The 25,899-nt window shown below is 41.5% G+C and overlaps 1 long non-coding RNA gene across 4 annotated transcripts in view; it reads right to left on the bottom strand.

Annotated features, from left to right (window-relative positions):
- Nucleotides 1-25,899, bottom strand: part of LOC146658613 (uncharacterized) — a 117,617-nt gene that overhangs the window by 5,787 nt on the left and 85,931 nt on the right. For all 4 annotated transcript variants that reach the window (XR_014913728.1, XR_014913731.1, XR_014913729.1 and 1 more), the window contains exons 4-5: nt 21,471-21,746; nt 774-830 (exon numbers count right to left, since the gene is read on the bottom strand). This is a non-coding gene — a long non-coding RNA (uncharacterized LOC146658613). The remainder of the gene's footprint in view (nt 1-773; nt 831-21,470; nt 21,747-25,899) is intronic.

Below are 25,899 nucleotides of genomic sequence, written 5' to 3'. Positions count from 1 at the left end.
TTTTTTAGTATTATTATTATTTCTTTTTTAACATAAAATTGCTTCATGTCCAACCTAGGGAATGGATTGAGGGGACTACGGCAGAAAAGAAGAAAACTTAATTTGACAGCGCAATTTGAATTGGAGATCCTTCTTAGAGGATTTGAAGCCTGGAGTGACAGACGAAATTGTACATAGGCACAGCTAAGAACTGTAATCACAATAAGCCCATATAAGCGTCTTGATTGTAAGGGTCTGAAGCCACACGGTGGCTGTCTTGTGGAGCAGCAATCTACATGCAGAAGCGCACAGTGGAAGACACACACATCCACATGCAAATACACAACAACAGCTATGGACTTACAAGTCAAAATTCCCATCAATACAAGAAAAAGCCACTCCTTACATAAAGACATGGAAACCCATGGGAAGACACAAGGGCTGGAACTGAGAACAGTGTAATTAGAGAGAAAGAAAGATAGGTTAACCCCAGGCACAGAGGCAGAAAGGGAGAGAGAGGGGAGGAGAGGTGACAAGGTTGAGAAAAGTCCCATGTTAACCTGGAAGAAAGAAAACAGGAACAAACGGGGCAAAGAGGAGCAAACAGCTGCTAAGGATTTACATGCCGTAAATTATTTATGCAATCAGCTGTAGGAGCACAGAAACAGAGAGAGAGAGAGGGAGGCAACAGAAAAAATAATCAGGGTTGCAGAAAAGAGAACAGGGGGTGAAAACTGAGAGACGTAGACACGTCTTTGCCGTAAGTTACAACAAAGAGAAAATGTTACACTTACCCTCACACTCCTGTCTAGACACAGCAATCTTTCCCACTGAGCCTCACTCTGACACACCTGAAACAAACAGTAACACTGTTTACCTACACATGTTACTCTCCAGTTACACGCAAAGCTTCAGATGTCTGCTTCCAGGCTATGAATGACAATGCGGCGTGCTACACGAGATGATTTTACGTCATCTCTGAGACTGTTCTCTGTGAGTTTGAAGTCTAAACGCCAAACCTTTATTCATCTTTCTGAAGATTTCTTTACATGTCTCCTAATGCATGTGAGTGCCCATGATCTATATCACAAGCCAAACAACCCATGAAACAAACTCACTGTGCCTCTACTGAACTGTGCATTATTAATTTCAACCTACAGCAGGTTCAGTTCAATTCAATTTTATTTATGTATTTTTTAAATTTGCTGTATGTTCCTACTGCAGGTGCTAATGATTCACTGTTACTGTGCTGCCGTGTATGTTTAACATTATTTACACACTGACATCACTTCAATAAGAACATCTGCTCCGCATTTACATAAAACACTGTAGTTAGCTTCCAGTCTTGACATTTTTTACACAGTATATATATTTAGCTTAAATTACAGCAGCTAAACAGCAGCTAAACACTGTAGCTTATACAGTCCTTAAATATTATGGTTAAAAACAGCCTTGTAGGCTGTATTCTGAGTGTTATTGTGTGAGAATAATAATACAGTGTGTAAAACCCAATAGCAAAAGTATGAAGAGAAACATACATCAAATTTAATTTCAAGAGCCTCTTAACTTTCTGCAGGACTCAGAATGAAATATTTACTAAAAGAAACTGAAAAGGACAAACTGTATATATTTACTTTTTTTTTTTTTGCAGTGATTTAGTAATTTAATGACACTGTCAGTCTTAAACTACAGCACTGCCTATTAAATTCTACCATAAACTATGGCACATAGAGTACATCTGAAATACCACATAAAACTAACAGCATCACTGCACCCATTGCACTCGCTCTGTGCTCACTCGTACACTGTGACGCCCAGGAGCTTTTTGAGAAGATGCTGATCCACAAATTCCCATGGGTTTGGTGGAGTGGACCGGAGCCAGTGGAAATTGCAAACAAACACTGGGGCTGCTGTGTCTGATGTGAGCAAAAACAACCTCAAAGACCTCATTCACACATCACATCTGTGCGTGTGCGATTGTGCATGTGTTGGGAAGTTCATAAAGAAAAGTGGGAAAAAATGGGAGCAACTGTGCGTGTATCTGTGTGTGTGTGCGTGCGCGTGTGTGTTTATGAATCTGAGGACTTGAAGGCTGTTCAAAGGCATTACAGCATTAAATTTATGAAGGCATTCACAGTAACACTGGCAATAAAATAGATCTCAGCTCCTAGCAAAAGTTCATATTAGGTCTTACTGTGGCAGGAGAGAGTGGGAAGGAGGAAGAGCGCGCGTGTGTGTGTGTGTGTGTGTGTGTGTGTGTGTGTGTGTGTGTGTGTGTGTGTGTGTGTGTGTGTGTGTGCGAGGGTGGAGGAAAAAGAATGAGGTGACACTAAAGGTCAAGAGAGAAACGGAGAGATGTTGAGAGGAAAACAAAAAAAAGCCAGAAGAGCAGAGGAACACAAACAGAAAACAATTTCAAAATGGGAAGAGAGAAACTTCTCATGACAGGCCAATGGCAACAAAGACCAGAACCAAAAATGCAAAGAGCAGCAGAGAGAAGCAGCAGCTCTCTCCTCATGTCTCTCCACCCCATGGTTTCAGTGGCCAAGTCCACACCACATTATGGGTCCCTAGGTTTTTTATAATGGCTGGGTGTGTTCTGATTCCCCGCTAAAGTCATTGCTAGTTAAATTCCATTCCTAATTAGTGGTGGGAATGAGAATGGAAAGGGGAATTGGTTGAGGAACAATTAAACATCACTGAGGGAAAACAATATTTTCAGACAACATTTGACACCACGAGCCGTGACAGTGTGGGACGAAGCATACGTGCCCACATGGCAGATTTTTCTTCCCCCCCAATCAATTTCAGACTTTTGAGCCAATTCATGTATAGCTGCAGTTAATACAACCTGCAGATATACATTTGTTGTTGACAGAATACATGGCGGGCAGTGCTGGGCAGCAACTAATTACATGTAATGCCAGAGTACTGCGGTCAGTTTTATACTGCATGTAGGCCCTGCAGAGCTTAACTAAGAACTATTAAGAACTGTTTTGTTATTTCAGGCTAAATCCTGAAACTGCAAATATGGCAGGAGGCCTGCCTATTCCACATCAACTGTGTTGTTGCACTGATGTGAACGGCAAACATTTGAGGTTCACAGCAGTTTCAAGGACTTTGCTGGCAGTGATATCTGCTTGACTGTTGAGTGCTCCTCTGGGGTTTACATTTACTAATCAAAATTTCTGTTTTGAGTTGAGTCTTTGTGATGATATTTATGCTTAATTTCTATGAATATACACATCAAAAGGGGCAAAAGGACGCAAATTTGAAAAATCAATAGCTAGTATAATAAGCGCTGACATTATGGGTTTACTACATTAACCATAGAAGACAGCACTATGGCATTTGTGTGGGATCACTCTGAACAAAATATCCAACAAGTTTTGACTCAATAAACACATTTATTGCAATAACATTTGGAGACTGAGAAATTTAAAATAAGTGAGCAGTAGCTTCAAGGCACAACTTCAAAAATCCAAAGTGTCCAAAACACGATTTATAATAAAAGTGCAGTTTTGTGGAGAATAAATGAAATAAACTGGCATCCCCGTTTGTTAAAATAGCAAGTTTTTTGTTAGCACTTTTACTCAAGCACTTGTAGTGAATGACACACACTCACAGACCCTGATGCACCTGATGTAAAGTGTTAATATGAGAGAATTAAGAATGACTATCTCAATGTTGTGATGTTTTAATAGCGTGCAGGTGACTAACATCTCGCTGATGGGAATTTGTTAAAGACAGACGTTTAATGAGCAGCTCTTGAGATTAAATGTGCCAGGATAAATAAGACTGGAATAAAACTTGGATATTATTGTCAATACGTGCTCAGTGAAAATATCTTGTTATGCCAAAAAAATACGATTCAGAGAAACCAATAGATTTTGTATGGACATTTTTGACTAGCATTACTTGTAGGGAAACCCAGCATTATGTTACGAACTCCAAATTTTTGGAGTGGTGAGCGGATTCTCCCACTTTAGGACAAAACACAGGCTCACATTCTTTGCTGTTTCCTTTTTTTTAATGAGTCACTCACTAACCCTACCTCCTCATAATGCTGACCACATAAATAAGCTCTCCCAAAAACCTCACAAAGCTCACATTAAAGTGTCATTTTTCAACTTTTTTAAACGTACTAAACAGTAATAGTTTGTTTTTCAGATTTCCATCACCACTGCTGCAAATTGCAAATGTGACCTTTTTTTTTCTGGAATGACACCGGAATAAATTATTTCAGTAAAGCACTCAGGCAGATTTTAGCTGCTCAGCTCTGTGCTTCACTCAAGCTTGTGGCTCTGGATACATGTGTGCAAGGGTGCAGAAAGCAAAGCTGCACATAGTGTAAATCTCACAAGATATATCATAACATTCGAGTCTGTGAAACTGTCAGTTCAAAGGCTCTTGGTCTCTAGCATATGGAGCAGTGATTTGGCAATTTAGACTATTAAATATAGACTAACAGTGAGCTAATGTTTATCTATGTAACATGATCAAAGCTGCAAACATGCAATTATGAAATGAATGGCCTCCCTATCTCTACTGTTGCTTTACTCTTTTAATTTGCCCATAAAGCATTTTCAAGCAAACATTGTCACGATAGAAGTCAAATGTGCTGACTAGCAGCATAGCCATGAAGTCAACACACTGGAATGCACTTCCATCCCCACAGGAGCGAAAGGATGAATTAATATTTGATTGACATGTAGTGAGCCAAGCTACCGAGTGTAAAATGTGCGCTGAAAGCAAGGAAGAAAGTACAGAGAGAGGGGCATTATGATTGATTGACTGTACCTACTGAGCAATTAGAGTGAGATTAATTGGTTAGTTGTCACTTCATTTGACTGTTATTAGCCAAGGAACTCCTCTCTGGAAACCATTTAAATGCGAGATAATTGACATAATTGTTCTGCAGACGACAGAACTCCTGTGGTACTACAGAACACAGTCTGTGGGCTAACAAGAGAAAAAGATTAAAGGAAGAAAAGAAGGTTGAAAATCAGGTAAAATCAAGAGGAAGAAACAATATTTTGTACTCGTGAATATTTTAACAACATTTGAGGTCAAGGAAACTTACTGCTTGTGTGTTTTGAGCTGTGGATTTGCCAGGATATGTCTCCACACTAAGTGAAATTCTTCTTTATTACATATACATGCACACGCACTCACACACATACACACACGCCAACACAAGGTCGGACTTAAAAATTAGAGCAGGGTATGAGGCGACCTTGTGAAGCTCCCGTTAACCAAATAAAAAGTGTATAGGATTGATGATCCTATCAAAGCACTAACACATAACACATCGTATATTCCTAAACTCATTATCCATTAATGATCTTCCTAACTCATTCACTTTAAATGTTCATAATGTTTTTTAATATTTAAATATACTGCAATTATTGAATCGTTGTATAATTAATCCAATGCCTACTGCAACTGAGCCCATATTTTTAAACCTCTGTCTTTCCCGTTTTCACTTGTGCGATAAAACATTCAAACATTTACACTCTGCATATCAGTGTGGGAGATCAAGAGAAGTCAGCCTGCAAAATAAGCTGTCACGAAGATTAGATGTCATCAGTAGCATTGAGGGTCTAGCCCAATATTGCAATAGCATTCATTAAAAAAAGACATCAAATTACACTCCAAAGTGACGGTAAACTATGCGTTTTTCAGAGATATGATACAAACCAATTAAGGATAGTGTCTGTTTTCACAGTTTTAGGATTATCAGTGTGATAACTAAGCAGAAGACTAGAAGATGCATTGAGATATATCCGGCGCTGGAGGATCTTCCACGGGTTCAAACAAGGATGGTTCTGCACTGCATCTGCAGCCAAATCTGTTTCTTGTGTCCAATTCATAATGAACTGTTTGGATGACTGATTACATATAAAGTAAGTATCTCAGAGAGATGACACAAACAATAAATAATAATGAATAATGTTACAATAAAATGATATTTTTTTAAGCTTACATAAGCTTTTTCACTGAGTAAGAAACAGAACAGCTACACATTTGCAAGGCGTGGAGTTTACTTTGGGAGTTTAAAACAGTTACACGCCCAAAGGAAATAAAGGGCCCAAATGACTGTTAATTCAAGCTGACCCTTAAGGAACCCACATTAAGGATTACAAGACATCTTGTCCTATATGGAGTAATTTAAAATGACTGCAGGTAGTACACTGGGTTTAACTCCATGTTTTTATTTCAATATTTTAGCATGCACCCATTAAAGAAATGAAACCTATGAATGTGTTTAAAGTATTCTGCATTACTGAACATGTCTCCTGTTAGTACTGCACTTTTTCCAACAAGATCAAATCTACCCAGCGTCTGGAAAGAATTACAGTATGTTACAGTTGAGCATATCGTTCCCTCGGTGAACAGGAAATGGTTTATTTCTCCTGAGTGGAGCCTGTCCCAGCTAGGGAAGTGGCTAACCACATGAAGCTAGTGCGATCCAATCTGTTTACACACAGTAATTTGCACAGGTGAGAGAGGGTGGGCTGCTGGGATGAATGTAGGAGCCTTGTTTAGTTCTCACCACTGAGGAATTCAGGTTGTTTAAAAAAAAAAAAAAAGTAAAAATCATGAATTGATTTCATTTATTAAGCCCTGCTAAGATTTGTTCAGGCTTCAAATCATGTGTGCAAAAAAGGTGTGATGGATTTGTTTCAAAGTGATAACAAATGTAGGGAATGAAAAGATGTCTGCATTTAATTAAAGTGCAGCTGACATGAATACAGTCACGTAATATGGTATAGACAAGAAGGTGTGACGAGACACTATCTGGGAGCTATAAATATACAACAGTTCGTTATCAGGTTTAGTTCTATGACAGAAATGCAAGCAGCACAAAGTGGTTTAGCAGTCTGCACATTAAAAAGCAGCACTACTGTTTGACTGAACCAAGGGTCAGCAGGGGCCTTTTGGAGCTTTTACTCCCATATATTTTTGGGGCTTTTAAACAGATGTTCCCATTTCCTCCAGTTCAAAGACATATCAGGTAAATTGGACTTGAAAAGAACTTCCCTGCTGCATATATGGCTGGCTTCACATCCAGCTCAATTCATCATAGCCAAATTTTACAAAGAAAAATCTGTGTTACAAAGGTAAGCCTGTCAGGAGGAAGAAAAAGAAACAAAAAAAAGTCTTACAGTTGAGCCGCCCTGCTTTATTTTCACATGCTCAAGTGTGCTCATTAGGTCCGTGGTATCAACTGCTTCTCCTGCGTTAATGTGGAGGTGTTGTTGGCAGGTCATGGACGCACAGAAGTGTGAGTCTGACCCGATCATCTGGGCCTTGTACAAAGAGGCAAACAGGCAGACATGCACAAGTGCACAAAGAGACACACTCTTGAGTCTTCCAAAGATTCTTGTATTTATTCAAAGAAAGCGAGTCTTGGCAAAAGATGACACAGCTCCTAATCAACCTGGTCTCTCCATACAGCAGCCTCATTGAAAACACGTTTGTGTCGTCTACAAAGCGCCGACATCTTATTCTATTTGTACTTTTGAAAAGCAAACAGAAGGTTAGGTATTTATTTTACATGTTTTTCATTATTCCGTGCTCATTCCCTCTCTCAACAATCTGCGTCCTTGATCTCCGTGCTCTGTGCTAGATTTTAACTTTGTCACTTTCCTACTTTCCCTTTCAATCCAAGGTCATGCAAAGGTTACTTCATTGTGACAACTTTCCTTTATTTTTTGTATAACATACAACAATCCATCCTAGCTCTGGTGGATATGCCATTCTTATGAGGTTATTCTGACTTGTTTACAACCTTTCCCTCCCCTTTCTTCTCCTCAAATCATTCATTTGCCCGTCCACATTGCTGATCGTTCATCACCGATACAGCCGTTCCTCCGTCTTTATCATCCATCTTTAGCTGCAGTTGTTTATGTCTGCTTGACTCTCTGCCGTGCTGTTTACTGACCGCCCTTGCTTTTTTGGGCTCCTCTCCTTCAACTCTTTACTCTGTTCAATTTGTTATAACTTCTTTCATCCCTTTCCATCTGTATCACTTGAATGCATGCATTTTAAATGGACTTTTTCCCTTTGTTTTCAGCTTTCCATTCAGTCTGCTCACCTCTGCTGAAAGTTAGGTCTTTACTTTGTGTTTTCCCTTATTCCCCATCTTTCGTCTGTGTGTAGTATACATTCAAAACTTGTTCCTTTCGGAGAACTTATGGAGCTCTTCCAACTCTCTGAGATCACATACTGATAAATGCCTATCCTTATTTGCCTCCAAGGATGAAAGGCAGTAAAGAAATCACAAATATTTGACCACAACAAACTTGATAACACCACCCCCTGTAACGGGTACGTGCGTGTGAGGGGTCTGAGGTGTAGCGTTTGAAGGCAGACCGAGGGGCAAGAGTATGCACACAAACACACACACATGCACACGCATACATCGTCAGGCCCTGTCAGACATCCATCTCACACTTCAGTAGGCTATTTATTTTTTCTGTTTTATTTATGCAGCAATCTCCTTTCAAATTCAGCTCGCACCCATTCGTCTGACTGAGCGGCTGCCCTTTCTTTTCAAAGTGTAAAATTTCATAGACCTTGGGCAAAAATGGAAGAATGGGTGCGAGGGAGAGAGAAGAAACACTGCTAAGGTAATAACCTGATTTCGCCTCAGTTGGTTTTGATTTAAGAGAGGAAGAGTGTGTCAGAGAAACAGCAGGCGCTCTTCTGTCTCGCTTCCATGGCAGATTTTTGAAGAGCGAGGAAAGAGAGGGAAGGAGACGCAGAATGAAAGGAGAGACAACGCGAACAAAGAGAGATAGAGACAGTGAATCACACCCCATGCCAATAAAGTGAAGTGAACTGACACAAAGAAACAGAGATACCATTGAGAAAATGAGCGTTCTACAGAGGGAGACAGGGGAAGGGAGATGGAGAGGAACGCGTTGGGGGTGGGGAGTGGGGGTATTATCAGTGAATGAATTTTTAATAGCACAGAGATCAACCATGCCCAGGAGCTCAAACAGAAATAAATACCTTGCCTCCTTACTTTAAAACTCCTTTTAGAAAATATAACCACAGTACACAGTGTTTTTTTTTTCCTTCCAGGGTTTTTAATCACTCAGGAAAACGTGACAGCATACCTGACACCAGAAAACAAGGAGGAACCCTGACAGCAAGACGGGCAGGGACAGAGAGGCTTATGGGTAAATACAAGGTTGCACGTCACTCACACCACATACACACCAGCCAGCTGATTACCGCAGGTGTCTGCATTCACACATGAGGAGCATTTGAATTTTAAACTCTTCCAAATACATGTGTCAGCCCTCGCCCATCTGTCTGTCACCCTGCAAATGCCCTGACAATAGCACGAGCACAATTAACTTAAGCTGAGAGAATGTGCCAATTTACCCCCAATTTCCTGCTTACAGCGTCAGACGTTCCTTTCAAATGTGTATTTTTTTAGCATAATATATGAGGCAGGCCATTTCACTTGCCAAAAGCATCTCCATTTCAGCAAGGTTGTTCCAATTTGCTGATTTTGAAGCACATACCAAATTAGCGCGCAAAACATTGCAATTTTACCAGCTGCTGCGTGTTCTGTTCAAGTGTACGTCAGCGTGAAAGGCGATTTCAGTTTAAAATCTGGTCCGTGGTTCTTTCTATTTACATTATAGACTCTTCCAATTCTGTAGTTGTTCTTTTCCCAGAAGGTGTATTCAGAGAGGAAGAAATGCTGTGAGTTTAGCCTTTATATTTAAAGAAACAAAAACAAATAAAACAAGTTTATGAATTGTGCATTACTGCTAGCCAGCAAAAGCTAGGGAACTTTGAGTCTGCACTACAAATGAATAAGGATATGTATTAATAATTATTAACCATATTCTTATCATCAAAGGACATTAATAATAATTTCTACCTTAAATGATGCATATAGCTTCTTTAGACATGCCCAGATAGCTGTGAGTAACTGTCAGTGTTGGAATAATCTCTGTTCCCTGTGAGGTTGACACCCATCGCTAAGGCTACAGATATGATACAGTACCAAGTCAGTGGGAAACCAAGAAAATGGGAAAAAGATCACCAAAGTTCTTTAGAACAGCTTCAGAAGCGGCCTCCTAGTAGGAGGAGTTGGCCGTCCGACTGCGGTCTGGGGTGTGGGGCCTCCCTGCTGCTGCGGAGTCGGGGTGGTCTGCCTCTCCCCACCGCAGGGAAAAGGGTAACACCACCTGGGTCTGGGTGCAATTCCCCCCTCCAGGGGCAAGGGTACCTAGACCCGGTTTGTAGAGTACGCTTGGGGAGTGTGATTGTGTGTACTGCGTCTCTTTATGTCTGTCTCCACGTTGGTTGAGTGTGGAGTAAGTGCATATGAGAGCATGAGGGTGGGAATGGATGTTTGTGTCTGTGTGTGCCTGTATGTCTGTGTCTATATGTCAGGTTGGGTATCAGACGCCACCTCTCTGGGGACACCTCAGGCCCTCCAAGGTTTGGAGGCCTATCTCCACCCACCACCACTTCCCCTGCCGGTGGCGGACTCCCTCAGGTGTCGGTGTGTTGGTGGTTCTTTGTGTCTGGGGGTGGGCGTCCGGGTACACACCGGCTCACTCCTTGGCGGCCGCTTGTCGGGGCCTGGGGCCTGGGGCTCGCTCGGGCCCCCTTTGGAGGTGGGGTGCCCCCGGCCTCTCGGCCTGGGGCTCGGTCACTCAGGCACAGCTGGGGGCCGGCGGAGCTCACGGGCGCGTCACTGCAACTCCCCCTGACTTCTGCTCCGCGGCTGCTGGGCGAGCCCTCATCTGGGACTCTCCTCGGCTCTTACTGGAACAGTGGCGCGGCTGCCCCTCTGTTGGTCTTCCATGGTCTCTTGTGTTCTGGGGGCCTCTGGATGTCTGGAGTTTTGATCTCCTCCATACCCGCTTCACACCCTGGAGGACGGGGCTGTGGCCCCCCCACACTCCCTAGCAGATCATTACATGGAGAAACCTTTGGAATGCAAGCATGCTGATCCACACAGGTATGCACACATGGGTATTCACAGACGCGGACTAAAGCTTTCTTGGCTGCTGCCTCAAAGCACACTGTGCGCTGTCTATCTTGCGTGCTGCACAATATCGTTTATTATTTAGTAAATATTGATATCTATGACTAGCTAGTTTATTGTGATGGTGCTTTGTTTTCTCTATTATTATGTTGCTCTTTGTTGTTTGCTGTCTCCTCTGTTTGTTTTTTTTGTTGTTTGTTTTTTTTTTTTCTCCATACAGGTGACCCAGGAGTTCTTTTTTTTTCTCTCTCTCTTCCCCCCCCTTCTCACCGTCTCTTCTCCCCTTTGGTTTTCTTTCTTTCTCTCCCCCTCTTTCTCTCATTCATATTTTTTCTAGTTCTTGTTTCTCGTCCTCAATTTCAATGTTTTTGTCATTTGCTTTGTTGTATAATACTCTTAACTGTACTTTTCTTCTCAAACTCTTGGAGATCATGTTGCATTTCTTTTTGCATCTCTTCCAGTTGTTCTTTGTCCTTCAGTAGTTGTGCATTTCTTTTGAGTGCTTGTTTAAACATCACTTGAAGCCCTTCATATTCTTCTCCATGCACTGGAGCTTGCATTGCATCTCCTGGTCTTTTTCTTGAAGCTTACACTGAAGGTTCTTGATCTTCTTTCTCTTGTTGCAGTTGTGTATTTCTTTTGAATGCTTCATTAAACATCACTTGAAGCCCTTCATTTTTCTTCTCGAATTGCTGGAGCTTGCACTGCATCTCTTGGTCTTCTTCTTGTAGCTTGCACTGCATCTCTTTGTGTATTGTGTTTTGGAGTTTGCACTGTATGTCCCGGTGCTTCTCCTGTGTTGTTTTTCCTTTATACAAAGCTCAAATGCTCTTCTGGGGGGCTTCAAAAAATCATCGCGCTGAGGAGTGCTGGGGTAATCTCTTTGTCTTGGGTAGTGGGTTTTTTTTTTTAGACATTTTGATACCTTGTAACAACCCCTCTGTAAAGGATCCGAATGTTTTCAAATTCTTCTTAGTAGATGAATGTTTGACAGCTGCGAACCAACTGACGTATTGACTGAAAACTGAAATTAGACTTCAAATTTATTTTGTTTCCTTAGGAGTTATGACAACAGGCTGTGTATATAAAATTTAAAATGTATCATATTAGAGTGTTTAATACACTGAACCTGGGAAATCAAAGTTGGAAACTGTTTGAAAAAAGGCTTTCATAAAACACAACTGTTACAAGTCAGATGAATCATGGGATATAGCACAGAAGCTGGGAAAAGGCACAGACTGCACAGTTCAGAAAGCTAGCATGCACTGAGTGCAGATTGATATGTAGTTTGTACATGATTAGATATTTCTTACCGTCTTATTAAGAAAAAATTGTGATTCCCAGAAAGTCACTTCAAAAACATACTTGGTCTAAAACTGCATAAACCTTTGTTATTGTTACCTTGTTATAGCTAAAACATGCTGTAGCAGCAACCTTATTAGCCAGTAATTTCTCATGGGACACTGACAGATCCAAACCTGCTGTGGTCTGGCTACAAGAACATGGCTTGAAGCCTGCATGGATGGATTTTGATGGATTCTCAAGATTGAGGACCTTAAATGCTTGCCAAACTAACAATGTTCCACCTCTTTACACTGAAAAATGTCTTTGGCTGTATATTCTTAGTATCATTATCCTGTTAAATTATGAGACGCTGTCCAGGTTAATCATTCTCTAATGAGTGCTATGATCCTATATACAGTACTATGCAAAAGTCTTGAGTGACCCCTCATTTCTTCATATTTTGGTTGGAAAATGGGATATAGGTTGAGGGATTTATCTAAATGTGCAAGCACAATTTGTGCATTTCTAATGTGCTCGAAAGTCAATGTTTGTTATAACCACCTTAGAACTTTTAGGCAAGTGTCCCAATAATTTCTTTGAGTAGCCTTCAAGAAAAGTTCTCAAAGCTCTTCTTTGGGGGGGGTTGTTTAAAACGCAAAATACATTACCAACATGGCGTGCAATGTTGTTAATATAATGTTCCCTGCCATTTCTTCTGTGAACACCGTTGTTTTTACAATGTTTGATTTCAGCAAAGCAATTGGCCTTGATTTTATCAGATGTGCTTCTTGAGTGTTTCTATTATGCTTACTTCATTTGCTTTTCTTGTCTTTACTTGCAGATGGCACGTAATTACAGCATATTTTGTATGAAAACGTTTAAATAAAGCGAGAGCTGCCCACACAGTGTCACATGTCCAATTACTTTTAAACCTTTTCTTTTGTAAGTTTCATAAACTTAACATAAACTTCAAGTCAAAGTTGAGATATGGCACTTTAACTGTAGTTTCCTCTACTTTATGTAAAATGAAATCACCACTGACTGTCTGATCACAGCGAGAGAGGACGGTGGTGCAGAGCCAAAGGAGATGATGTGGTCTACGCAGTGATGGAATTCATTTCTTTCCCAGTCACTCCCAGTAAGAGTCATTTCTGTTGTTTAACAAATCTATTGACTTTTTATTTTTAATTTTAAGTCAACAGACTGATGAAAATTCCAGCAAGCAATTTCAGAGAACAGTTCAGCAGTGAGTTTTTCAAAAGCAATATGGATCAACAACCACAGAGAATTTGGGATTCGATTGTTGTAATCTCCTACAGGGGAGATGAAGCCATATTGCACTACACAGATACTGTGCAAAATCTAATTAATCCAACCTGAATCTGAATTAACTAAAATACAACCCGTCTTCTTCTTCTTCTTCTTTTTTTAACCCCAACTCCAAACAGCTCTCCTCCTTCTAGAAGTAGAAAATAAAAACCCAACAATATATAACATCGCATCCACTGAACTGAAAACCATGATTTTGTTGTTGCTCGTAGAGAAAGTATCTTCACTCTAGAGAAAAAGCTTTTTTCTGCCTCTATTCATGTAGAAAAAAATGAATGATCTATAAACACCACTTACACGTTTTACTAAAATTGCTTACTTCTAGGATTATATTGTTAGGATTATAACAATTGCCAGAGTTGTATCAATAGTATAATAAGAATATGACTTTGGAATGAACATCATATCATGTTTCTGGGCTCTCTCTGTTTTGGAGTTAATCTACCATATTTGATAGCAGCTGTTGTTTATTTTGCCTAGAATGGAGGACTGCAAGCACTGGGTTCTATACACAAGAACTGTTTCGTACTGGTAATGCACAAAGAATGATAAAATATAAAGAAAACAGACAGTGTTTTCATCCCTGGGTGTCAAATAGTACTCTTCTGTCAGAAGTTGCTGCCGTCAGCGAGGGTAGCAGTGGGTTCACCTATTGCCTTTAGTTTAGATTTAGGTACCTAAACTATGTAGACTCAATCCCACCATGTTGCAATCAGAATCTGTCTGCATAAATGAGTATTTCTCATCTGTGATGCATCTCTTTGCAATCGGGAGCTGGAAGCCAAATTCAGAATCAATCCTTTAGAAAAGATAGGTTGTCAAGCGCCTGTCATTTTGCCCTCCTAGAGCAACTATGTCACTATTTGTGGAGCCGTTTCTGAATTTCTCTTTCAGATCTATAAGGTTCTTACTGGACTTAAATTTCTGTTTAATGTGAATTTCTTTTGTATGCAGACAGAAACAGATTTGCCATTTTCACCAAATTCACAAACAGATTGCAAGCGAATGGCAACTTAACTCCATTCACTGATAGCAGACCGATAGCAGCGAACTACCTTAGTCTTATTGCCCTTTTTATAACCATCTTGATGCACTGAAGTTGCTTTGAAGACAACAACTGACTACAAGTGGACCCCATCTTTAGAACAACCATTTCAAAGACAATGATATAACAAATTCATTGCACAAAGTCAAAATAATTTTGGTAATGCTGCCTTCTCCAACCACTGTTGGATAACACAACAGCAGCATTTGATTCATTTAGAGTCAGAAAAGGCTGAAAAGCAGTAACATGCTGATACAAACGGATGAGGACTGAGAGGGGAAAAAGCAGAGTAATGTTTGTTCACTGCAGGTCTGAAATCTCTAAAAGTGGAAAATCTATAAAATAAATAAATAAAATTCCAAACAATGCATTTTGCCTTCTTTTCATAATAACTTCAAAATTGTTTTGGGCACAATAAGCAGCTAATCAGTGACTCTAAATGAAAACTTTTTCCTTGAGCCACTCCAATATCTGTGCTAGCCATAGTGATAATAGCAGGTTTCACAGACTTATAAAGCTTCTGCGTGCTCATCTCCAGTGAGACAAACAAGGACAAACACGCACGCAAACAATGTGTGTCTCACTGAAGCCGACTCAGCTGTAATAAAATAATATAAAGTTGTACCACATTTCAGTTCATATCGGAGCAGTGGTATTATTCCCTGCACCTATTCCTATTATCACGGGCTCTCAAAATGACTCAAATTAAAACTCACATTAATCCGACAGTGTAATCCCTCTACTGCATGGAACAGTCTTTTCAGTCTGAGTGTGGATTAGAGAACACTGAGACCCTGTGTTGGTGGTCACTGGTGTATAACACCTCATAAAGATAATATGCTATGTGTGTGCGCGCTTGTGTTTTTCCTGCTGCGACGGTGGTCAGCACAATATAGCACAAAAAGCTTGCGTGTGTGGAAGGGGTTGGGTGTTGTACATGTGGATAATGTGCTTCTTTTACCCTTTGTGGTTACCTGGTGAAGAGGAAAATCCCTATGAGGTGGTCTTCTTGCTATGTGGACTACAATGAAAGCGGCCTGTAACAGAGGAAATGGTGAATTAATAAAATAAGCCCCCTGAGTAGAACACTGTTTGACTAGTCAGAGGGCACAGAAAAGGGATGGAGGGAAGGGTTTGGCAGAATAAAGAAAAACTGAGAAGCACAGATAAAATGGCACTGTTTGTACATGTTTTGTGGCTGTCTATAGGTTTGCAGTGGTGCGCTGAATATATAAAGGCCTAATGCACGCTGAGTGTATTTCATATTATCCTTTAGTGAATCAAGAAGGAAATAAATATATAAGTAAATGACAAGTTTTTGTCTCAGTGATCCCCGAACAAGACACACACACACATATTTTTTTGCCTGCCCTTCTTACTTACAATCAAGCAGCTTATCATGCTGCTCACACAGCATCCTGTACAGCATCTTTAAGTATCAATAAAACCCTAGCTGCAATCACCACATTAAAAGAGAGGACAAATGCACCTCTTGACCCAGACACATCTGGTTAATGGAAATCTGAAACATTAATAAAAACGCTATCGGTGAGCAATGCTCGGCTGCACACGACTCAGTGGAGCTGTGAATGAATATGCTCATTTTGCACGGTTGCTACATACCGAATGGGCACAATCTTAAAGGTGTTCCTTACTATAAAAACAGTTCATCTTCATTTGAAACAATGATATTATTTGGAGTCTGTGTTTGTGGATGTGTACGCATGATCCATAAAGAGATGTACACTATGTATATATTCATAGCTGACTTTTATGGCTGTGAAAACAGGTCCCACTAGTCTACAGTGGCAAACAAGCAGATATTATTTCATTCATCACCCCTAAGAGCTTATACTGTAGACTAGTAAAGCTGAATGCTGATGAGCTGACCATGAATCACTGCAACATCAAGTATGTTTATTAGAATGCTATTCAGATTTATTATTTAGTCTGGTCTGGTATTGTGACTTTGTTAATATCTAATATAAATGACAACATTATTGTTATTTGACGCTTTGGCAAATGGTTAAATAAAAAAATAATATGCCTAAGATGTATTGTTTCCATAGCGGCAACGACAACAGCAACTTCGTGTGTACCTACTACTGCACCCATTTTTGCAGAGCTGCTGGAATGGCACACCAAATGAATCATTTACAGAAAATTTTGATTTGTCAGTGCAGGATAGATGGATCCTGGTCACGCTGTATAACAAAAGCATGGGTGGGCATTTACAAAGTGTCAGGTACAGTGCAGAACAAAAATCTCCTAATCTCCTTACTCTTTGCTGTTCATTATTATTTTACAGGGCAGCCGTCCCAAATACATAAGGCCCCTACCCTGCTCAGCCCAGTCTGCCAAGCACCAATGCTGGGTTTGATATTCTTCCAACATCCAATAGGCTATGATTATTTCATTCCTTTTTTAACATAACGCATCAATTATTCAACCTTTGCGAGACCAGATTTGATTGCGTTTTTATTTAACAAAAATGACTGTGTGTGCGCGCGCCTCCACCCATCTAAAGGAAGACTGAATATAAAACGTTCCGCAAAGATAATACCTCATGGCTTGAAAGAGTGATGGATGGTGAAGGGGGTGGAGTAGAAGGAGAAAGAGAGAGAGAGAAAAAAATACAAGTACTCTGGAATAAATGATGACTGCATTAGCATAGGATAGCACAGGGTCCCTTCACTCTACAATAAATTGCTCCCCGTCTTCAAGGCAAACTGCCCACACAACAAGTGCAGCCATGACATTGGAAAGCGGGTGTGCACGGGTGTTTGCTTGGACTTATTCTGCTGGAGTGTAGCACTGCTGCAGCACTGCAACAGCCATGGAAAAAAGATTCGGTTATTATGTAGCAACACAAATCTGTTACATCCAGGTTTTTCAGTGCAGTTAAGTAAAGTCAAACACCCAGCGGTTAGCGGGGTAAACTTTCATTGTTTAAATGTAATGAAGGCCTTAAACTTAGCGCTCAAAGCATTTCATTTTTGTATTAATTAGTCTGCGACGCCCAAGACTCATTAATTCACACCTTTTCAAAAAATTATCCCTTTATCCCTTCGCCTCATTTCCTCTTTCTCTCTCTCTCTCTCACACACACACAGGCTCACTTCACCTCTCTCTTCCCTGCCATTCTTCTCCTCTCCTCGCATCCTCATCTCTGCTAATGAGCCTACTTAAATCTATGCCAAAACACAAACAGCATGAGAAAAAGAAATAGGTACAGTGCTTAGTCTGTTTGTTAAAGGATTCATCATGTGAGCTGTTTTCAATAAATAATAAATGCAAGCGCTGACTTTTGTCTGCAGACGAGACTTTGGAACATGAATTATGCATTGTTATTCTTGGATAGGCCAACACAGGGACAGGGTGGCAGTGTGTGTTGTGTGTGCGCGCGTGGAAGTGTGTGTACATGAGGGTAGATCCTGATACACACTGCGAAGACAATGTTTCTGAGGCTTTACAATCAAGGCATGTGGACACAGCTCACTGTGATTACAACTCGAAAGACATTGTTTTGTTTGCAAATACACATGCTGCCTAAACCTTAAGCTCCTGGAAACTCAGCAAGACGTTTCTGTTTCCAGTTAGAAAGTTGAAAGGATCGCAAACTGCACTGCTCGACTATTATTAGTCGTTTATCTTATTCTAATCAAGTCTCTTTTATGGTTGGATGATGAAGGGCAGGATGTGTGTGTTTTCACTCAATTGCCCTGTGTGTGTGTGTGTGTGTGTGTGTGTGTGTGTGTGTGTGTGTGTGTGTGTGTGTGTGTGTGTGTGTGTGTGTGTGAGGTGTGTGAGGTGGTCCTCCTAGCACATTTGTGTTCACAGTATTTTTCCATTTGATCCCTTCTCTCTCCCTTTTCTCCTCTTTTTGCAGCTTTTCCCTACCCTATAATCACTACGACAACAAAGGAAGCTTCGTTCCCGCTAGACAGTGGAAAGGTTTCACTGGCAATGTTAAAATATCTGTGTGTTTTCCCCCCCACTTTATTGTCTGTTGTCACCAGGAAATATGAGTAAAGAAAAAAAGCTTGATTGAAAATCAGCAAAGAAGAGAACAATTACAAAGAGGAGAAAAGAACTCACATCCGCCCGTGACAGCAATTATCACTGATCTCTGCTGTCATTTTTACTCCACAGTAAATAATTCATCAAAAGAAACAAAGGGGAAACAAATATGCAAATAAACCCCAAAAAGGCCAGTAACATCGGCCTAATGCCACAAGGGAAGAATAGCAGTGGATTATCATCATGGCAGGTTATGACTGTGATGAATCTGAATTTTTCTTGTTTCATCTATCTTGACAGTACTGAAGTCACACATACACACAGGGGGGAAAAAAACCTGGAGGGATTTGAGGGTTTGATTGAGGAGAGGAGGGAGGGGAGGGATTAAGGACAAGGGGAATGGAAGGATTGGGTGGAGGGGCAGGGGGGTAGTAGACATCGGAGGGAAGAAGAAAGAGATTTGGGAGGGGATGGAAGGAAAGGAGGGAGGGAAGCTTTTGAGGGTGTATTCGACAGTACTGTGAAAGGTAGCCATCAACGGCTTTGATGAAAAGTGCAGGCCTTCTAAAGCTTAGGAGTGACAGCATATGATTTGGTCAAAGCATGAAGCTTTTCAAAGGTAGACATTCTCACTCCCATTCATCTCTCTCAGGTTGAATATAACTTTTGGGCTGAGCTCTGGCAAAATTCTGAATTGGTTTGACAGATTGACTGCATATTGTCCCTGTGACTTACTGACAGTCGGCTGCCTGGAAATGTAGACATCTCGAAATGAAAGGGGATTATATGTAATGTTTCAACAGCACTAAGATCACAGGGTATTCAGAAAGACACATTTTGTATCTAGAAAGTGACACAAAATATGTATGTCCTGTATACTTTAAAGAAACCTAATCATCATTGCCCTGTTTCTCCAACAGCAGCTATACAAAACACCAAGATGTAAGAGTAATAGCTTTGAATGGATTTCCAAAACTGAAATTTCAGTGTTAAAGACGTACAAAAAGACATCAAACACTTTTTTTTACATGTTATAAAAGTCAGTCACCCTTAAAACTAACTTCATCACTGCTGCAAATGCACCTCTTGTGTATGTTATGCAGCAGAGTGTGTGTTTCCTACATTTGGTCACATACTCTTCTTGGAGTGGTGCTTGAGGCTTATTAGCAGTTTGGCTTGGTAATGTGACAATATGGACAGGCTTTCTGTGCCAACAGTCGTTAAAATCAAGGGCCGAGGTTTACAGTCCCAGGTCAGTGATAATAGGCAACGAGTCTGTCAGATGATACCACTGTGTCATTTTCATTCACATACATAAATACATAATGTTTGAAATTACATGCAATTTAACACCTACGCACACAGATGGACAAACACACACTCGTGATGCTGCTCTTACATGTAAAAGCATGCACAAAATTGAAAACACATGTCTGTGAAGCTCTGGTCCGGCAAATGTGTATAGCTCTCTCTCTCATACACACACACACAGATAATAGTGTCTAATTTAGGCCCTCATATCTGTAGGGTTCTCCAGAGGACTACATTTCATCAGGAATACACCGATGACCTACATACTAGGAATACACAGACACACACACACACACACAGTAATATATCCACAACATGCTTCAACACTGCCATACATCCCTAGACTATAGGGGTCTGCATGCAGACACATATAGTTCACTCCCCATACACTCTGGGTGCCACTTTTCACACCTAATCAGTAGCACATAAATGCAGAAGTGTAAACATGCCTCAAGTCAATGTATATGTGCTTCCATTCACCCACTGCAAACACACACACATACACCCTGACCTGCACTCAATCTACAGCAGGCGGTGCTGGACCAAGGCCAGGAAGATCGTGAAGGACCTCAGCCATCCCAACAACAGACTGTTCTCTCTGTTGAGGTCAGGAAAGCGATTCCGCTCCCTGAAGACCAACACAGAGAGACTGAGGAGGAGCTTCTTCCCGCAGGCGATACGGTCTCTCAATCACACCACCACACAGTACTGACCCACACATATGGTTCTTACACACACACTGGACTTTCTGGACTTTGTTTTTGCACAACACTGGTCACTATATTCTTCATTTCCAGTTAATACTTGTACAGCTGCTGTTATTGTGTATATATTTATTTATATTTAGATTTCTTCATACATTCTTATATAGTTCTATATTGTGTATTGTGTATTTTGTTGTACAGTTATTTTATTTTCAACTTTAATTTATATATTTTATCTTATTCTTCCCAGTTAAATTTACCCTTCATTCTAATTTGTGTTGTACAGTTATTTCATTTTTAACCTTAATTTATATTTTATTCCTTCCTAGTTAAATTTACCCTTTTTAATTTTTCATATTTATTTCCTATCTTATTCATAGCCTTTCCTTTTTTGTTTTCTTTAGGTCACGAGCAGTTGTCCAAGCATTTCACTACATATCGTACTGTGTATGACTGTGTACGTGACAAATAAAATTTGAATTTGAATTTGAATTTGACTGTATGCAAAAAAAGATATGAACTCACATCCACATTAAAAGTTTGAAACATATCCAAACAAAGACCTATAAAGTATAAAATGTAAATCACATATATACACACTGAAAGGCTGTAGCTATAATATCTGGTCACATTACAGCACGTTAGAGTAGATTAAGATTAAATATGGTTTATCCTATACAGAGATAAGAACAAAGATATGTGTATAACAAGATTAACAAAAAATCTATTCGGGTTATTGTTTTTATCCTGACATGATCATTTCAGCACTCACCAGAAAACTCTTTGTAATGCTGCTTCATTTAGGACTCCAACCGAAACAACATTCAACATCGCGGTTGATTTCCACTTTGAGTGGTCCTGCTGTCCTGCTTGGGGCAAATCTTCCAATAATGTGATACAGAAACTGCACCATGTTTCTGCTGAGGAGGACTGCGATTGCTGTATCGATGCTGTATTATGCATTCTGCTGGCACCAGACAGACCTCCAGTCATCATTCATCATTCATGGGCATCGTCTGTCAGCATTTCAGTCTATGGCCAAGAGGACCTGACAAAGAATGACAGTGAGCAAGAGAAAAAAAGAGGAAAATGTAACTAAATGCACCAGAAGGCCTGATTCATACACAGTCACCAAACACTAAGAAAGAGATTAAGTCAGAAACACTGACAGAATGAAAAATAAGGAGATAGAGTAAAATGTCGACTTTTATGAAGGAGAGAGGAAAGAAGAGTTGCCTGCGAAAAAAGACATATATTATTTCTACGAAACACATCCTGAAATCTTGAAAAGTGAAAAAACATATTCATCAACAGGTTAAGAAGACATTTAGAGTCCCTGCAATAAGACTTTTGGCAATAGTTGGAGACACAGGCAAAGACATTTATGGGTGGCTGTCTGCTCAATGCCATGCTTATAAATGGCTAAAGGAACCTGACTCATACATCTTATTGGTTTAGAGAAGAAGGAACTGAGGTTGGGACCACAAATGATGCAGAAATAGACATTTGAACCAGCATGGAAACACATTAACTATTTTCACATTTATGGGTGGTTAGAGGACCTGACTCATACATGGTGGCATCTATACTTCCTTTTAGCTCCAAAGCTTAAAATTTATAGCAATAGCAGCTTTTGGAGCTGATGTTGGACCACAGGTGATGGCGTACTCATTGGATTGTAATATACTGTATTTCCAATTGAAGCAGACACACTGCCTTATCTGTGATGTTTATGCAACAAATGAAAGATTCTAGTTACGTTTCCATCACTCAGTAAAGAGCATATTAGGATAACTGATAGGAATCTAATTGAGACACAGAAGTTATTGGATGTTACTAAACAAGTATCAACTTTTCAGGCTTTAGGCGATATTTTATTATACTGCTTCCTCTTGAACTAAAGCAACCTCGGTTATGTGTAGAAATATCGATTCCAGCCTCACTCCCTAAATGAGTATACAACACATTCACAGCCTATGATTATATAATTATCTGTTGCCTCAGTAAATCACTCTAATTATAGGCGCACTGCATGCGACAACTGAATGAAATGCAGGCTGTGTTTTCATGTACATAAATTGAGCTCGTAGAATCAAAAGATTCTGGTGTCGTTTATTTCAATAATAGCACGGACTGTTTGAGGCAATGCATCTGAAGGTTTGCACATTAGTAAGATGATCAAGATGCTGATGCTGATTAAATGTGCAAATACTGGAAAAACTGACACAAGACAGCTTTTTGTCTGTCTGCAAGGGCGATGACATTAATTCCTACTTTAATAATCAAAAGCACAGACACTCGTCTGCTGAGACTTATACTAACCTTCTGAGAAGCAAAAAGGCGCAGCCTGAAAGTTCTGCTTGTGCCACAATATTACAAATTTTCTAACAACAATAAAATTTGTTTTTTTAGACTCTTATAATCTTTGTAGAGGTAAGTTTTAGTTTCCACTGACAGCTGACTTACAGCTATCTTTCTTCAAGCTACAACCACTATTTGGGATTGTCAGCATCCTTTACATCGAGTTCCAGATGCTTCTATTAGGGCTAAAGTTTAAGTTGTACGAAGATAATACTAATAGATACAGGTTGTCCTTTGTTCCATCTGTTCTTCTTTTTGTTTGTTTTTCTAACAGTGTAGGATATTTGGACCTTGTATTGTGTTTTGTACGATGTACTATAATTATGTATTGTGTTGTGTTGGTCTACTGTCTGCTAAGGAAATTGCCTTGTGGGGAAAGGTTTTACTTTTGTACTCTGCCTTTCAAAGATGGTCTCCAGACAGATTTATTTCCACATATAAGTGCATTAATCAAGGAACAGTTACGGATTATCTCCTGCTGTGCACCACAGACCAACTGCCCCGACGAGGAGAAGACAGAATTCTGGCGCGCCCTCGACGACCACCTGCAAACGATTAGCCCTGAGGAACACGTGGCGGTAGGCGGCGACCTAAATGGACATGTAGGCAAGGGGAGAGACGGATATCACCTATTCCATGGCGGCCAAGGATTTGGGACCAGAAACGACGACGGTTGCCGGGTACTGGACTACGCAGAGGCCCACGATCTTGCCGTGACCAACACCTTCTTCAAAAAGAAGCCGGCACACCTCATCACGTACTCCAGCGGCGGCAGAGACACCCAAATCGACTACTGGCTAGTCCGAAGACCCCATCTCAGCCTAGTCACGAACGTAAAAGTCATACCATCAACCAATATTGGCCCTCAACATCGGCTACTTGTGATGGATCTCCGACTCAACCTTGGCCAACGACGACGAAGAACACCAACCACGACGGTGGAGAAGATCAAGTGGTGGCGCCTCCCTGAGTGCAAACAGCAGCTTATGGACGCCCTTGAACACCTCGACGTGGACTCCAATGAGCCAGTGGACAAGGCTTGGGAGAACATCGCCAGTCAAATACGTGACGCAGCAGGCAACACCCTTGGGGGCGACGAAGCCAGGGAAGCACTTCATCGACAAGCAAGTATGGTGGTGGAATGATAGCGTGCAGCAAACCATCAAGGAAAAGAAGTCGGCACTCAAAGTGTGGCTTCAATCCTGCAGCGATGGCGACTACCAGCAATACAGGGCCCTACGATCGGCCGCAAAGAAGGCGGTAGCAGCGGCAAAGGCATCGCACTATGACCAACTGTATGAAGAGTTGGACACGCCCGGAGGAGCGAACAAAATCTACCGCCTTGCCAGCAGCCGCCATCGAGCAACACAGGATATTGGCCAGGTCAAACACATCAAGGATGCCAACCATCAAACCCTCCGCGACCCGCCCGCCATCCTCAATCGCTGGAGCGAGTATTTCTCCGATATCTGCAACGTGGAGTTCCCTCACCAGCCAATCCACAGTGCCCCGCCCGTCCCAGGACCTGTCCCGCCAATCACCATCAAGGAAGTGGAAACAGCCGTTAAAAATATGAAGAATGGTAAAGCGACCGGACCAGACGACATACCAGCCGAAGTCTGGAAGCTGCTCGGGCGCCAAGGCGCCTTAGTCCTCGCCAGCCTGTTCAATAGCATCATCAGAGACGGGACCGTCCCAGCAGCCTGGTCAACCAGCATAACGGTGCCCATCTGGAAAGGGAAAGGCGATGTGGCTGAATGCTCCAACTACCGCCCGATCCGACTCCTAAGCCATACCATGAAGGTTTTCGAACGGATCATCGACGCCAGGATGCGAGAAATCATCAACTTAACGCCCAACCAATGTGGCTTCATCAGGGGGCGTGGCACGACGGACGCCATCCATGCTGCCCGCCTGCTTTTGGAGAAGCACCGAGAGAAGTCCAAGACCATCCACATGGCCTTCCTCGACTTGGAAAAGGCGTTTGACCGTGTCCCACACGACCTCATCTGGCACTCCCTGCGATCACATGTAGTTCCTGAAGCCTACGTCAACTGGACAAAGCTCCTCTACCGACAAGTCACCAGCGTGGTCAGAAGCCCAGTGGGAACATCGCCGCCCTTTAACATCAATGTGGGCGTCCACCAAGGCTCGGCACTCTCCCCGCTGCTCTTCATCCTTTGCATGGACACTGCAACGGCGGATCTCCAGTCACCCCATCCCTGGACACTTCTCTACGCCGACGATGTCTTCCTGGCCGATGAATCGCGAATAGAACTGCAATACCAAACGCAGCAATGGAAGACTCGCCTAGCTGACTTCGGCCTGAGGCTCAACACCAACAAGACCGAATACTTAGAGGCTGGCCCCCAGACCGACGGCACGATCAGCGTCAATGGAGAAGATCTGGCGAAAGTACCTCATTTCAAATACCTCGGATCGATGATCAGCAATGACGGCGATATCCTACTAGATGTACGAGCCAGGATCAACGCAGCGTGGATGAAATGGCGCCAAGTCACCGGCGTCCTGTGTGACCGAAGAATGCCCAATCGCCTCAAGTCAAAAATCTACAAGAGTGTAGTGCGCCCCGTCGCCCTCTATAGATCCGAGTGCTGGCCAGCCACCGCAAAGCACGAACAAGCCCTTCACACGATGGAAATGCGGATGCTGCGATGGTGCCTAGGCCTAACACGATGGGACCACGTCATGAACACCGACGTTAGAAAGAGGATGGGAATCGCGCCAATCACAGATAAGATACAAGAAGCGAGGCTGCGGTGGTACGGACATGTGGTACGGAGCGATGAGAACTCAGTGGTGAGAACAGCACTGCGGCT

Source organism: Rhamphochromis longiceps, linkage group LG11 (assembly GCF_057381845.1).
Source record: "Rhamphochromis longiceps isolate RC_006_pf linkage group LG11, R_longiceps_female_GT1.1, whole genome shotgun sequence".
NCBI lineage: Eukaryota > Metazoa > Chordata > Actinopteri > Cichliformes > Cichlidae > Rhamphochromis > Rhamphochromis longiceps.
The sequence above is the reverse complement of the archived record's forward strand: the minus strand, read 5'-3'. Positions and strand labels throughout refer to the sequence as shown.